Source organism: Barbus barbus (genome assembly GCF_936440315.1).
Source record: "Barbus barbus genome assembly, chromosome: 39".
Classification (NCBI taxonomy): Eukaryota; Metazoa; Chordata; class Actinopteri; order Cypriniformes; family Cyprinidae; genus Barbus; species Barbus barbus.
In genome coordinates, this window is record NC_136717.1 from 16,154,268 (window position 1) to 16,169,579 (window position 15,312).

General features: G+C 37.0%; 1 protein-coding gene across 1 annotated transcript in view; it reads right to left on the bottom strand.

Moving 5' to 3' along the window:
* Nucleotides 1–4,426, bottom strand: part of col7a1l (collagen type VII alpha 1-like) — a gene marked incomplete at its 3' end in the record, with an annotated part of 53,626 nt that extends 49,200 nt beyond the window's left edge. The window contains exon 1 of the mRNA XM_079399820.1: nt 4,375–4,426. The remainder of the gene's footprint in view (nt 1–4,374) is intronic.
* Between the last annotated feature and the right edge of the window lie 10,886 nt (nt 4,427–15,312).

The window sequence follows — 15,312 nt, forward strand, 5'->3', positions numbered from 1 at the left end:
ACGTTTTTGATCATCTGGCAGGAACTACATAAAAAGTTCAGTCTCATTTCCGGAAAAGTTGCTGCACAGAGTTGAGAAAATCTGTGCCACCCACATCAGAAGGGAACAAACACTGCAGGCTTTAGTGATTTATCACTCATATACAGCATTCTAAGAGAGAAAACTGCTTTCATGCAATAGGGAAGTTCATCAAAAGCAAACTTTAACGGTCCAGTGAGGATACTGAAGGTCTAGAGGCATTCAACCAGTGGCAGGGAGATGAGGACAGACGGAATGGAAAAATCTGAATTTGACAGCTGTCCTCTCAGTCTAAGCATCTTAATTCAGGGGTGAACACTGCATTCAGAATGCCCTTCAACCATTTATATATACTTGTTACAAAATGACAGGATGTTACAATGGTCAATGGAAACCAAAATCATCAACCCACTAAGGGTTGGATTCAAAATCACACCGAAAATCATTGGCTATTCATGCCTCTGATGAGATGATGGATGGTTTTCCTGGGAGATCTTCTCCTAGACAAGGATCAGGGCATCAAAGGGCTCCTGGGTACATATGGTACAAGATTATTCTATTTAAATCAATGTGATGAACGTGTTAAGTCAAAAGTAATCTAAAAGTAGTCTGATTAAATTACCTCAAATGTTTAATGTAATGGATTATGATACTGACTACAATTTTCATCATTTAATTTGGAATAATTAACAGACTACAATTAGCAAATAATCTCTCAGCACTGGCTCCTGGACAGTGTGTGGTGCTACTTGGAGGCTTTGGATGCTCCAATACACAATGTCCCAGAGGTTTTGGATTCAGGTCTGGCGAATGTGAGGACAAGTCGATGGCATCAATGCATTTGTCATCCAGAAACTACCTACACACTCTGGCCACATGAGGTCGGGCATTGCCATTGCCAGGATGAACCCAGGGCCCACTGCACCAGCATAAGATCTGACAATGGCTGTGAGGATTTCATCCTGGTATCTAACAGCAGTAAAGGTACCATTGACTAGCAAGTGGAGGTTTGTGAGACCCTCCAAAAAATTTCCTTCCCAGACCATCACTGACCCACTGGTCATACTGGATGTTGCTGCAGGCAGCAAAACATTCATCGTGGCACCTCCAAACTCTTTCTCGTCTATCACTTAAGTGTGAACCTGCTTTCCTCCATGAAGAGAACGGGGCATCAATGGTGGACCTGTCAGTTCTGGCATTCATTGGCAAATGCCAATTGAGCTTGACTGTGCTGGGATATGCATTGGTCGCACTACAGGACATCAGGCCCGCATGCACCAAAAGCACCAAAGTAAGTGAAACTGATTCACAATCACTTATGTTTCCTAACTGGACAGATTGATTCGTTTGAATTGGCGTAATAGATTGTAGACTCAGAAGTAAATGCCCACTGCTATAATTGGCTAATAGTTGTGTATGTTTGGCAGACTACATCCTTCACAGATGGATGATGCTGTCATTTAGGATAAAAACGCATAAATACTCAGTACATATCAAACGATCTGTAATGACAGACAAAGCAATAGTGATCACGTATTAAAAACATTTACTTGCACAGTTACAGTCTGGATCAAATAAAGTAAAATATAATATATAAATATAAATATAATAAATAAAGTTTATCGTTTGGTTTCTGTGTAGACCTGTGTTTGCCACTCTTTACCAACTATGTGGACAAATCGGTGGGTGGGGCTAAACAGGCAGTGATGTAGAAGCAGGTGTTGATCATTTTCTGCGGAGGCGGTGTTTAGTTACACTATTATGTCATAAAGTGGCACATTCCACAAGCTGTAATTTTGGCAGACTGGCTTCAATATAAGCTGTTTTTAGATTAAAGAGATAGTTTTGAGTTCTGAAACTTACAGAATGTTTTTATAGCACAATGACCCTTTAACTTGGGCAGTATTTGAGGGCACATCCATTTGTAGTGGTATATAAAACCATAGAGGACGTTATCAAGTGCAAACATTCAATCCCATAATGGACCGCAATAATGAGTGTGTAACCTATGTGTACTCAACTGCTAGAGACTACCCATAATGCACTGTGAGGAATTCCCACATCATGCCAGAAGATGGCGCCTGTAGCTGAATAAGCTATTTCGAACACAGCATTGGTGTTATACTGTGTTGAAATGTTCCTTTACTTTTTTGAGCAGTGTATTTTATTAGTATTTATATTCAATCTCAGTCTAAGGGAATTATTTATTATCATTATTTTTTTAACTGGTAGTGATAACTTCAACCCACAAAAGAGCCACAATGCAGCACTGTAAACAGATCATCTTCAGTTTGACTTTCTAGATACATCTCATCCACAGCCACAGACTGTGCAGTTATGTGCACAGAGGATTACACTAAAATCATCTGCTGCTAGATTAAAATCATCAGCCTGTGAAGATGATGTGGTAAAAAGAGCTCCGTTCAGTGCTGACTCATAAAGTCAGTGAAGAAATAAGGTTATTAAGCAAACATTTACTTAATTTTAAAGCAACTGGCAGGCCATTACCATGACAACAAGGCCTTGACAGCAATGAAAGGTGACTACCCGTGTAGTTACAGTTATAAGGGTTGATTACCGGGTTTAGATGACTCGTGCTTTAACATTTAACAGGATTCCGACATAAAGCAGATGCGATAGTGAAAGAGTACAATGACGTGACCTCGGAAAGTACATTCTTTCCATTTCATAGTCAAGTGCCTGTCACTGCAAACAGCCATTTTGAAGAGGTGTGGAAAATTACAGTGTTTCAGGACATTATAGCCTCAGTCGGTAATTGGTCCTGACAGACTCTAAACCCATCCTGCGTGAATTCAATATGTTTCACATTCTCGCTTCTTCCCACTCTGTCTCTCTCTCCCTCACACACACAGTTCAAGTTGAAACATAAACACACATACACTGATTTCTTTGCAGACAGATATGTGGTGATGGAAATCAGAGAGGGGTACAGTGATTTATCTGAAAAGGCTCAAAGCAAAGGTATCAAGCTGCAGGAGGTGTGCAGATGGCCTGGAGACAGAACCTGCAGACTCAGCAGGACATATGTGGAAAGAACTCTGTGTCCACTTCAACTCCACCTGTACAGTCTCTTCAGGTGTGCAGACAGATGAGAACTGACACACATGGACATGATTGAAGGCGGACTTCCCTATTGCTAAACTTCACACAACATAAGAAATTTGTAAGGGTATGTGGGTTCATCAAAGACATGTATATTTTGAGGGCTTTTTCCAGAACAAAAAAAGTACAGAGTGACAGCAGTAAAAGTAAAATAAAATAAAATGATTTGAAAAGATAAGCACTGATCAATTATTGAATTAATAAAAGAAATTAATAAAATAAAATAAAATAAAATAATGAAAACGTCAATAGAGAAAAATCTGATTAATTATTAATAATTCATTATATAATAATAATTCATAATAATTCAAAATGCTCTAACACTGAAGTAACTGATTTTATTATTCAGGTCATAAATAAAAATTAAATTAAATTAAATTTGAATAGACAAAAAGTACTGATATTGAAGTAATTGATTATTCTTTATATTATGAAACTAATAAAAAATAGTATGCAATACAAATATAAAAAATAAAAATATGCAACTATAAAATAAAATATAAATAAAGTAAAAAAATAAAATAAAGGGGGCTTTTTTCAGGACAAAGTGATAGCAGTAAAAGTAAAATAAAATAAAATGAAAATTTAATTAGATAAGCACCGACATGGAAGAAACTCATGAATTATTCAACTAATAAAATAAAATCAAATATAAAATTAAATTAATTAATTGAATAGATAAAAAGCTAATTAATGATTAATTATTCAACTAATAAAATAAAATAATTTGGTGTTTCTGTTGTCTCACTTTAATAACATAACTGATTAGTTATGCATCAGCATACGTATACGTATAACGTTGTCTGGTCCAACTTATTAACTAGGATCTAGCATATCAACTTCATTTGTATGAAATTCTGGAGTATGAAGCAAAGAAAAAAAAAACTTCTTAAATGCTAGTCAAATCAAGAACTAAAGAAAAATGAAGGAATTTACAATATTTAATATATTTAATATACTATTTAATTTTTTTCTTCTTCGATGTTTTCCTTCTTTTTAACTTTTATCTCACATTCTAACACAAAAGGTTGTATATCTTTGTGTCTACTGAGGTTAACTCAATTTTAGTTGCTCACCAAATTTTAGCCGCATTAAGTGCTTGGCAAGTGTTCATTTTGGACCCTGCCTGCAACCTTTTCAGAGTTTGATTGATTGAAGGGCGGGATATTGGCAGTTCACTGGGGACTGAAGAGGCCCTATGGTATGTAGATAAAGTGTGAGTCAGCAGTCTACCTTCAGCCTCTGCAGTGGTGCTTTGATAGAAGAGAGACAGGGACAAGAGGAAGATCCACATGCCGCAATATCCCATTCTCTCTCTCTCTCTCTCTCTCTCGTCCTCCGACTCTCTCTTTCGTTCCCTGTCCTCCTCCTCTTATCTCTCTGCCGGCAGATCCTCTTCTTTGGACTGATGACCTGAGATGGGCTTGTTCTCCACTTTATTTAGCTGCTATGCTCTCTCCCTTTTATCTGTAAAACAGAGGAAGAGAGATCAGTATCATCATACATATGCATATACACACATTCAGAATAATCGTTTTGAACTATTCTGTTAGCAGAGTCAGTGTAATCGCTGAATCTTCGCTGAAAATCGCCTGTATAATCCGGCACATTTATCCTGTCAGATATGGCTGCGCAGGCCTGCTGAGCACTGGTTAAGAAATGAATAACACTTAGACAGAGACGGGTATTATTCAAATAAAAGATAATTGTTTCAGGTTAAGAAAGTTCGGTACTGCACAATGAAGTTCTACCAAGAAGTTTATTCCTCTCAGTGTGTCACGTATTTAAATTCAACAGAGAAATCTTCTGCACAATAATAAGAAATAGTTAAGCTCAAACTGATAATTGTGTCATATTTTACACCTTGTTCCAGAACTGGATGGTTTTCTTTCTTTTGTGGAACACAAGAGATGCTTAACAGACTGCTTTTTTCCATATCATGAAAGTGGATAGAAACCTCAGGTTGTCAAGGTCCCAAAAACTAATTGAAACATATTAGAATACGCACATATAAACTGAATTACAGGCTTACTTACGCTACCGTTTATATGTTTGTGGTCGGTATGAATTTTACTACTTTATTCAGCAAGGGTACATTTAATTGATCTAAAGTGACATTAAATGCATTTATAATGTTACAAAACATTTCTATATCAAATAAATAATGAGGAACATGTGAGACTGAAGACTGGATTAATGGCTGTTGAAAATTCAAGGAAACCAGTGATCAATTTTAAATCACAAAGCTTGCAGGAATACAGAAACACATTTGTAATGCTTTTATTTAGCCTCAGGTTCAAAATGTTTAAAAATGAATAAGACACTGCATGAAACATCTGCTGAAAACACAAGCTGGACATCATCATTTGTAATATTTTGGATGCTGAATTTCAGCATGGGATTCTACTGAGCCATTAAGCTTTCGACTAGTTTAGCTAGCAATACTTCCTTGCTTGACCAGCTTCACCAGCTAGGTTTTGCTGCTAAGTTTGCTTAGTTGGACTTTTTACCAGAGTTTTCATTTCATTCATGTCTGGTTCCGTGTGTAGGTTATGATAAGGCCTCCTATGTGTTATTTCTGCAAACTGTGGACTGTGATTGCAAACCACCTTAAGCATCTAGGGAACAGCATTAATAAAACTGGTTAAATTTTATATATTTATAAATGCATCTTCACAAATTGGTGTGACCACAAAATGCCTAACAATACAATGAGAGTGACTCGGCACTTTCAGCAGGTTACATCACACAACGTAGTTGACACTGAGGTCAAAATATCACAACAAACCTGACCTTTGTGAAAGACACCAAGTGTGTAGTTCAACTTAACAGGCTTAGACTGCTCATTGATATTCATGTCTGCGTGTGGTCCAGAGCGCAAGGTGAGAACTGCAGTGAAAATACTGATCCTGTTATTCAGTACAGTCACTCTGAGTCAAGAATTCCAGAACAGAACTGCCTTCAGGAGAGAAGGTTCTAGAATTTGTAAACAGATGGATGAGTTTCCCCTCAAGGACACCAATTCTTTGATGTAACTTGTCCGAAAATCCTTTTGTCTAAAATTCTCACTTATCTGAAAGGAAAATTAGGTCTTTACCAATGTATCAAGAAATTGCAAATTCTGTCATAATTTGGAAGTAGTCACAAAAAAGCACCTTGTAATTGTGACTTCATATCTCAGAACTCCAAAATGGATTTTTCACAGTTGACTATATCTCAGGAACTGTGACTATATTTCTTGAAATTGTGGTTTTATATCATACAATCCTACAAAAGCTTACAATGTGACTGTTATAATTGTTAATTAATTTCTCATGATTATGACTTTATATCTTACAATTGTGACTATTTCTTGTGATTGTGACTGTCACAATTGCAACATTATTTCACAATGTGACATTATATGCCATAATTCATAGTGTGATTCTGTCATACTTATGACTTTATATCTCACATTGTCCTTTTATGTAATCACTTTTATTTAATATCTCACAATATGACTTAAGTTCTTGTGATTGTTATATTGAATAACTGTCATATTTCTGACTTAATATCTCATAATGTCATTTTACATGCCACAATTACTTTATTTCTATTGATTGTGACTATAAACAGGCTACTGTATTCTGTAGTTGAGGAGCTGTGAATCCTGGACCAACAGAATAAATAACTGAAAACAAAACTCCAAATTTCTGAGAAGCTTTAATTATGGCAAAATCTCTTCATCCTTTGAAATCACAACTAATCCCAAACTGTGAAAGCTCTTCAAGAAAAATCCAGAGGTGTCAGACAGGTGAACAAGCTTCCTAGCCAAATAAACGCTGTCATTCCAAAATACTGCGCTAACTAACTACATACCATATGGAATCAATGATCTTGCACAGAGCCGCTGCGGCTTTGTCAGGTTACATCTGTGGGGGATATTACGACTACAGAGTCTCAGTTCAACCAACAGACAGCACTGTCAAGCTGTGCAGAAACCACAGCCATGCTAATGCAATGCTTTACTGCACAACTGCCACTTCTAATGTGCAAGAACGAGTCTGACAGTCCACAAAATTAATGCAGCTGCAAGGGTTCGATGACTTTAACAAACTTCTCTTGGGTGCACACGGGAGTCCATAAAGCATTTTTACATAGTGCTAAAACTTTTTATTATGATCACAGACACTTTCATGCAGGTCAGACACCCTCAGCATACAAAGTTAGCGCAAAAGGCATGCTTTCCTATCAGATGTAGTGGAACAGAGCCAGATTTTTCATCAAGAAACTTTGGGGCCATGAGCTCGACACATACCATTCAAACTCAGTCCTGTTTGAGCATGTAACCTCAAGCACTTCTGTATCGTACTCAGTTTACATGACTTACATAGACCCTGGTATTCTGGACGGGGCAGATAAGACTTTTTGAATTGCAGTACTTTGGAGGCCACCCTCTGATTGTGTGATTTATGAATGAGTCTGATTGAACAAGCGATAATTTGCATCAACGTACAGACAGGAAGGTGCTACCTCCGTGACTCAAGGTATATTTTTCTGATGCCTGCTGCACAGCAACTTGCATACAGCAAAGTCATGCAGCAAAGAATGTAATCTCACGAGCGCAGGCCGACTGGAGAGGTGAGCGTTGTGCACTTTGAAGGATTATAAAGGTACAGGAGCCGACCCAAGTCCCTTTTTGCTCTCTCTGCAAACCCTGCTGTTTGTTAGTCATTTCTGAACATGGCCACTTCACAGAAGATTATGTCTGCAGCTCTAAATTAAGTGTTGCACACACACTAGGGCAAAAAACATTTCTTAAATGCTTCCAAAAACACACTAGTGAACTCACAGAGATTGCAATTGTTGTAGTCCATGAATGTGCTAATAGTGAATGCACTAAATCAAACATGAACACAAAGTTCAAAAGTGGCCATTCATGAGATAAGCCAGAAATCTTTAAATGTTGCTTCAGCGAAGAAAGTTTTTAAGATAGTGGGAGGAACGTCCATACAAAACATGTATTGTAGTACAAATATCCAAATGCATGCTCCCAATATTCGCTCACTCACAATGAAAGCTGGAAAGGACGCTGTTTGCGGAGGCTTATCAGCTGCAGGAAGAGGCAGGCCGCCAGCGTGCCGTAATGAAGTGACTTTATGCGGTTCATCTATGACATTACGACTAAAGCCGGAGTGCTGCTCTACTTCGAGGGGCGTGTAAAAGCCTGTGCGTGAAGGAAAAAGCTATCAGATTGGAGACATCACCAACACACTCTACCATTTTGTTCAAGGCTTTTTAGTTGCATTAGAGGGGTTATTGAAGCCGTCTGATGCGGCAGTAAATGGAGTGGAACGGCATACGGTGGATGGAGTCTCTGATTTCGTTCTACAATTACCTAATCAAACAAATGCATTGAACAAATAAATGAACTTGGGTCAAATCATGCCAGTTTTGATCAGTAGATGTTTGAGAAAATGAACATTAAAAGAGCACTTACAGCAGTGGTTCTCAACTGAAGGGTCATGACCCCAAAATGGTCTGTTCTGATTGGATTGTGGTGAGTAGGGAAAAACAATGCAATATGCTAATGCTACAATGCAAATATATTTAGGATAGCAATATAAACAGACATAGAAAACATTTCCCAAATTGCTGCTGACATCAAAAGTAATGCGTTCTCTACAAACTCATATTATTTGTAGTTCTCTACAAAATCATATTATTACATTACAAACTCAAATATCATATCATACAACAATATTTTAGAGTCAATTCATATGTTGCTTGGTTGAAGCCAAATTAGACAGATGCTTCATCCTGAAAACTCATGAACAAAACTACACAATGCAAAAGAAAATATTAAATACTGATTCTAGGTTTGGCACTGTGTTAAACCGCCAACGGACATCCAAGAACGTCTGGATCATTTAGTAAAACTAGTTGAGAACCACTCTGAGAAAATGGCCCACATCCAGAGTGTGCCAGAAAAAGAAAACGAGCAAGAGAAACTTGGCAGAGAGCTAGATAGATATACTGCTTTCTGCATTGTGAGGCAAAGTTCGTCTAGAAACATTCACTCACCTTTCCAACTGTACCCTGCACCATGGTCCTCCTCTCAAATGCAAAACTGCTGCCTGCTTGAAACAGACCCAGTCTCCTGGAGATCCATCAGGTAATAATCCAATCCAAGAACAGGTTATGGGACTCCACACGCTGTAGTGCAATGTCCCAGGATGAGGAGTGTGAGAATCCAAGACGGCCTAGAAAGGGACGTGTAAGAGGGTGTGTGAGAGAAAGAGAGAATGAATGAATGAATGAAGCAAATACCTCTGAAGGAGAAAGTTTAGGGGGTGTGGAAGAGCTACAACAGGTTGGCTCACAGTTTCGGCAAGAAGATGGATTGAGAGAGAGAGTGAAAAGGAGAGGAAAAGTAAGAAAGAGAGAGGGCGCAGCAACTGAGAAGACATTTCATATGTCTCTCTATACACACACACACACACACAGTTATTATACTATATATTTTATTTATAAAATATGTATTAATATAAGTTTTTTAGGCAAAATATGGAGCCACTAAGGGGACACTGTGATGGAGATATTTCAGTGCTTTTGCGCTTGCTTTCCAATCTTTTGAGTTCTGTCGAATAGTATTGCATTCCCACGACAACCTTTGTTAGCTCGCAAAACATTTGCAAAACTATTGTGTTTTCCCAATAAACTTTGTGTTCTTTCACAAAAGCACTGAAATATAGTTTTTTTTCTCCTACCTTATATTATGTCCATTGCAAAAGTATTGTGAGCATCTGAGCAAACACAAGTTTCTTGGGGGAACCCAAACGTTTTGTAAAAGAATGCAAAAGCACTGAAATAAATGTTCCTCCCATTTCGGCAGCATGATCCTATAGCAAATAATAACTTCAATCACTGCAATTTCAAAAATTTCTGAACAAAGTACAGACAATCCACAAACCTTCATGAAGTCAAAAATCAAAAGCAATTTTGTTTGCATCTGTAAGCTCTGGGGACAAAATTAGACACTTTGATGAGTCTCTTGAAATTATTGCTGAAGAATGTGAGATCTCCCAAATGTGACTTCTGAAAAGCACCAGCAGAAGTTGGGGTCAAAAAGGTGGACTTATTCCAGAGAGAACATACAGCACCAGGGTTTTAAGGTCTCACAAATAAAACTGCCAGACCTCTGAGCTGGTCACATGCCTTTCCGAGGAACTGCACTGGAACTGCCCCGTTTCAACAGAAAAAGCGATATGAAAGGCTTTTAATGGTCTTCTGCAGGAATGCAGGGATGGAGTTTATTGGTTCTTGCCAGCTGTCACTCATGACACACTATAATTCAGTAAGCCCCACTCACAGACCTGACAAGCTGAAAACCTGTTAGACCCTGAGGTCAAAGGTCATGCATGGGGCCTTCGTGAAGAGAAAAGAGGGGAAAAAGGGTCTGTAAAGAGTGTTGCATACAGTCATGTAGAACATAAATGACAGTTGAATGTGAATTTTATGAAACAAAAAGTGGAGAAAAAATTACATATAATTGTGCATAAATAATGTTTCAGAAATAACGTATATAAATCAAACATCAGTTATAAATAATATACATAAATATGTATAAAATAAGATAAAAATAAGAACACTAAAATGATAAATGACAGCCCAAGAAATAATATTAACACTGACATGACATCTATTGAACTTCTGTTTCATCTCATATTAGCCAAGGATGATTCGATAGAGCACAATTTATGGAGTTAAAGCCCATTCAAAGCAAGGATGATAATTAACTATATTGATAACAATAAAAATGAAGTTTTTATAATCATTCTAATTTTATGAGAATATTGGGAGTCCACAACTATAATGTTAACAACACAGAGAAACAATATCGTTGGAATGACTTCAGATTGACTTTCCAGCTAATGCCATCCTGCTTCAAAACGAACATTTAATGCGCCAGACAGTATAACTGCAGCACATTTATAATAAACAGCACATTATTGTGCATGGGTGTGGACACTTACACTATATAGTGATTGTTATAGTTATCATTCTTGGTGTGAATGGGCCTATAACCAGAAGCCTAAAACAACATCTCAGTGTTTTGAAAAATAGTGTGACACATTGTGTAATTGAAAGTCCCTCAGGTAGCCCAAGGGAGACGCCACAAAAGCAAGTGTTAAAGTTACTGAGGAGGAAGGCATTAAATGAGTAGAAGGACAGAGAGATGGACAGGATGGAAAGGTTGAAGAAATTGATACCCAGAGTCCTCCTGGCCAGCCCACAGGTGTGCAGAGGCCTGCTGGGCACAGTAAGGTCAGGCTTTCATGTCTCTGGACACTGGGTCAGCACTATCTATAGGGCGCCGAGAGAGCCATAAATCCTTATGACTGTGGGTGTCTGGAGGGATGAAGAGGCGGAGATCCAATGAAAAAAAAGGGATGACCAAAAAAAGAGATTGTAGATTAGATTTGTGTAAACTGGCTTTGGGAGCTTGTCCACTATACATAACAAACGTAAAGATTTGGAGACTTGGAGAACACTTGTACTTTAACTGTATGCTACCGTTCAAAAGTCCATACAATTTAAAAAAAAAATGTTTTTAAGAATTTTTTTTTTTTCAGCAAGGATACATTAAAGCGAATAAAAGTGACAGGAAAGACACATCTAGATGCTGAAAATTCTGTTTTGCCATCACAGGAATAAATTACATGTTAAAACATATTAAAATAGTAAACAGCTATTTTAAATTGTAATAATATTTCACATTTTACAGCATTTTACAGAATGTTTGATCAAATAAATGAAGCTTTGGTGAACATAAGAGACTAAAAACAGAAAAAAAGCTTCCAATCTAAAGCCAATAAAAAATAAAATCTAAAAAAAAACATTAAACCTTAAAGCAAATGTACTGTTTTCTCATTTTTGTTTATTTCATTAACCTTTAAGTAGACCTGCATGCTTTATCCCTGATTTATTCTTATGCTTGTATTCTATTCTCTTTTTGAATTATTTTTTATTTTTTATTTTTAACCTAATCAAGTCCTTTTAGAATCGGATTGGTCAGTTTCAGCATTTTATGGCGCTTTTTTTTTTTATTTTTTTTTTACTTAAAGTGTGTAATAAATTGCAGTTTCTCACAAAATAATTTTCATATACCGTGCTTCCTCATCTCACAAAATAAAACAATGAATATTTCATGTCCATTTATTTATTTATTTGGTAAATATCCATACAATAATCAAATAATGTACAGTCAATCTGATCATTATCACAAAATAAACCCCTTAAAGACCCACATACATTATATCTCGACCCTGATCACTTTGCCGAGGTTCATTTTACAATAATGACTGTACATTACGCCTGACTGATTAACTCACATAATGCAAACAGTGCTATGGAGAAATGAGGGAATATATAATAATAATATTTTGTTAGGATTGCTATGAGAAATGCCCAACTAAAGAACATCCGAGACTGATGTGAAACCTAATAATTTTAGGAACAATTTTAGCAACGTTAGAGATGAGTTTGAAACCCGAGTGGAAAAAATACATCACAGCTAGGAAAACGTACTGTACGATAATGGTGCAGTTATTGCATCATCAAGCAATTATAAGCATTGAGGAATATGTGTTGAACAAAGCTGATAATGGCTAATCAGCCTGGGAAATATTAAACAGGCTTGTCTTCATAAACTAGCAGCTAATTGCTGTTTTTTTTAAATGCGTATGAATCCCCAAAGTAGTTCATACTGCAGCTGAAGTGTGTTTTGATTAAATTCAAGCTTTAGGCTTGAGTAAAAGCAGCAATGTACACAGAGATCAGCGCGAGAGAAACAAAGAAATCCAAAGAAATCTCTCCTGTCGGTCATATATTAGGAATTCACAGGGCTGGGCTGAGCTTCTGACATGTTGTAAAAACATCATTGACATGAGAGGTAATTGCTCCGTTGGTACGTTAGCTTGTTTTTACAGGCAGCCCCTCTTCACTGGCTGTCACCTATTGTGTCTGTATACCACTCTCCTCATACCACACAATTTCATACATAGACCTCAAATGCATCACGTCACCACAAAAGACTGTTTTCATGTTTCTAGCAGTTATGAATAATAAAGAGCTATTGCTTCACATGCTCCTGGGAGAAATAAAATCCAATTGGATGATGTATAGATTTAATGTAATGCTAAAATCTTAATTATAAGTTCATTTTCTGTGCTCCGTTGGCCCCAACAGCTCATTATTCTGCCCTGCAGTGCCTTTCCGACTCCACTTTAATTGTGTTTTTGACGTGGAATGAGTTCAAAGTCCGTGTTTAAATAATGTGCCTGCCTGAGTTTTGCTTTTGGGGGAAAAAAGTATTGATTGATGTAACATAAACACAAGTGCCTCATTTAAAGTTATGGAAGTGTGTCTGCAGAGAGAAGAAAAAAGGAGAGCTGTGGAGTAGTAATATGGCACTTGAATATTAATATAACATTACAGTTGTGTGTGTGCATGTCTGTGGTCTCTGGCACAACTGGCAGGTTGTCTCTATCCATGAAATCAAGGACTTGTTGCCCACGGCAATCAAAAAAAAAAAAATGTATCCCCCGCTGGCAGGTACGTGGCACAGTGCCTATCTTATTCTACAACAAAAGGCCTAAAGTATGCTTATACACATGTACATGACAAAAAACACACCCACATACCTCCAAATGACATGCATAGACTTTAAACTAACAGAGGTCTTAAAGGAATACTGCATTTTACTCAAAAATTCAAATTTGCTGAAAATATACTCACCCTCAGGTCATCCAAGATGTAGACGAGGAGCATATTTGGAGAAATAGCATTACTTGCTCACCTATGGATCCTGGGTGCCGCAGAATAAGAGTCCAAACAAGTATATAATAAGTTCAGTCCATAAATTTAAAATATGTTTTTGTAATAAACAAACCCATCAACATTATTGGATTAGTGTGATGTTTTATCAGCTGGTTGAACTCTCATTCTGACGGCACCCATTCACTGCAGAGGATCCATTAGTGAGCAAGTGATGTCATGCTACATTTCTCCAAATCTGTTCCAATGAAGAAACAAACTCATCTACATCCTGGATGGCCTCAGGGTAAGTGAATTCCTGAGTGAACTATTCCTTTAAACTCGAATCGCAGGGGCCAGTTGATCAGATATTAACAAACACAAATGTTTTTGGTAACACTTCATTAGGTACAACATTACTTATAGTCAACAGAATTTGTTAAAGGGACCATCATGTTTTATAATTATACATTTTAACTAAAAGCAGTTACTGGTGCATGGACTGATCTTTTTGTAGGTATACTCATCTCTCCTTCAGACCTAGGATACTGCTCTGCATGCTTAGTGGACTAATGATGCCTGAGATTGTATTCCTGCAATGCAATTTAGATCAGGCAGGTAGCCACCTCATTAAGAGACCAGAGAGAACATCATGTTCTGGCTTTGATGTAATGCTCAGATGTTATTTGAATATATAAAGACTGCAAATAAATGAAAATCGATTCACATATATGGTAAACAAAATTATTTAATTAGAAATAAATCTAATGAGGACACTCTTGCTAGAATAACGCAGTGAAAATATAAATTGTTAAATGTTCTAATTATTTATTTTAAATAGACTTTTTTATAGTATCTGTAAATTGAATAAAATATTAGACATTTATATGAATATCATTTAATCAGAATAAAAGTATTTAGATTAATAGTATAATATTTATATGGATATCATTTGAAAGACACACATTTAAGAGTATCTATCTATCTATGAACATACACTATATTGCCAAAAGTATCGGGTCACCCCCTTCTAATGAACAGGTTTGACTACTTTAGTCATTTCCACGAGTATGATGTTTAAGCATATAATGATATTCTAGGGAATTGTGTGCTTCTAATTTTATAGCAGCAGTTTGGACAGGACCCTTTTCTATTCTAACATGACAGTGCCTCTGTGTATAAGACACGGTTCAAAAAGACATGATTGATTCAGTCAGTGTGGAAGAATCTGACTGGTCTGCAGAAAGCCAAGTCCTGATCCCAGCTGAACACCTCTGGTGTGACTTTATATGCAGACCTTGAGCCAAACACTCATCACCAAACACCAAACACTTGTTATTTTGCTTCTGTGCAGCAAAATAACAAGCTGTCTCC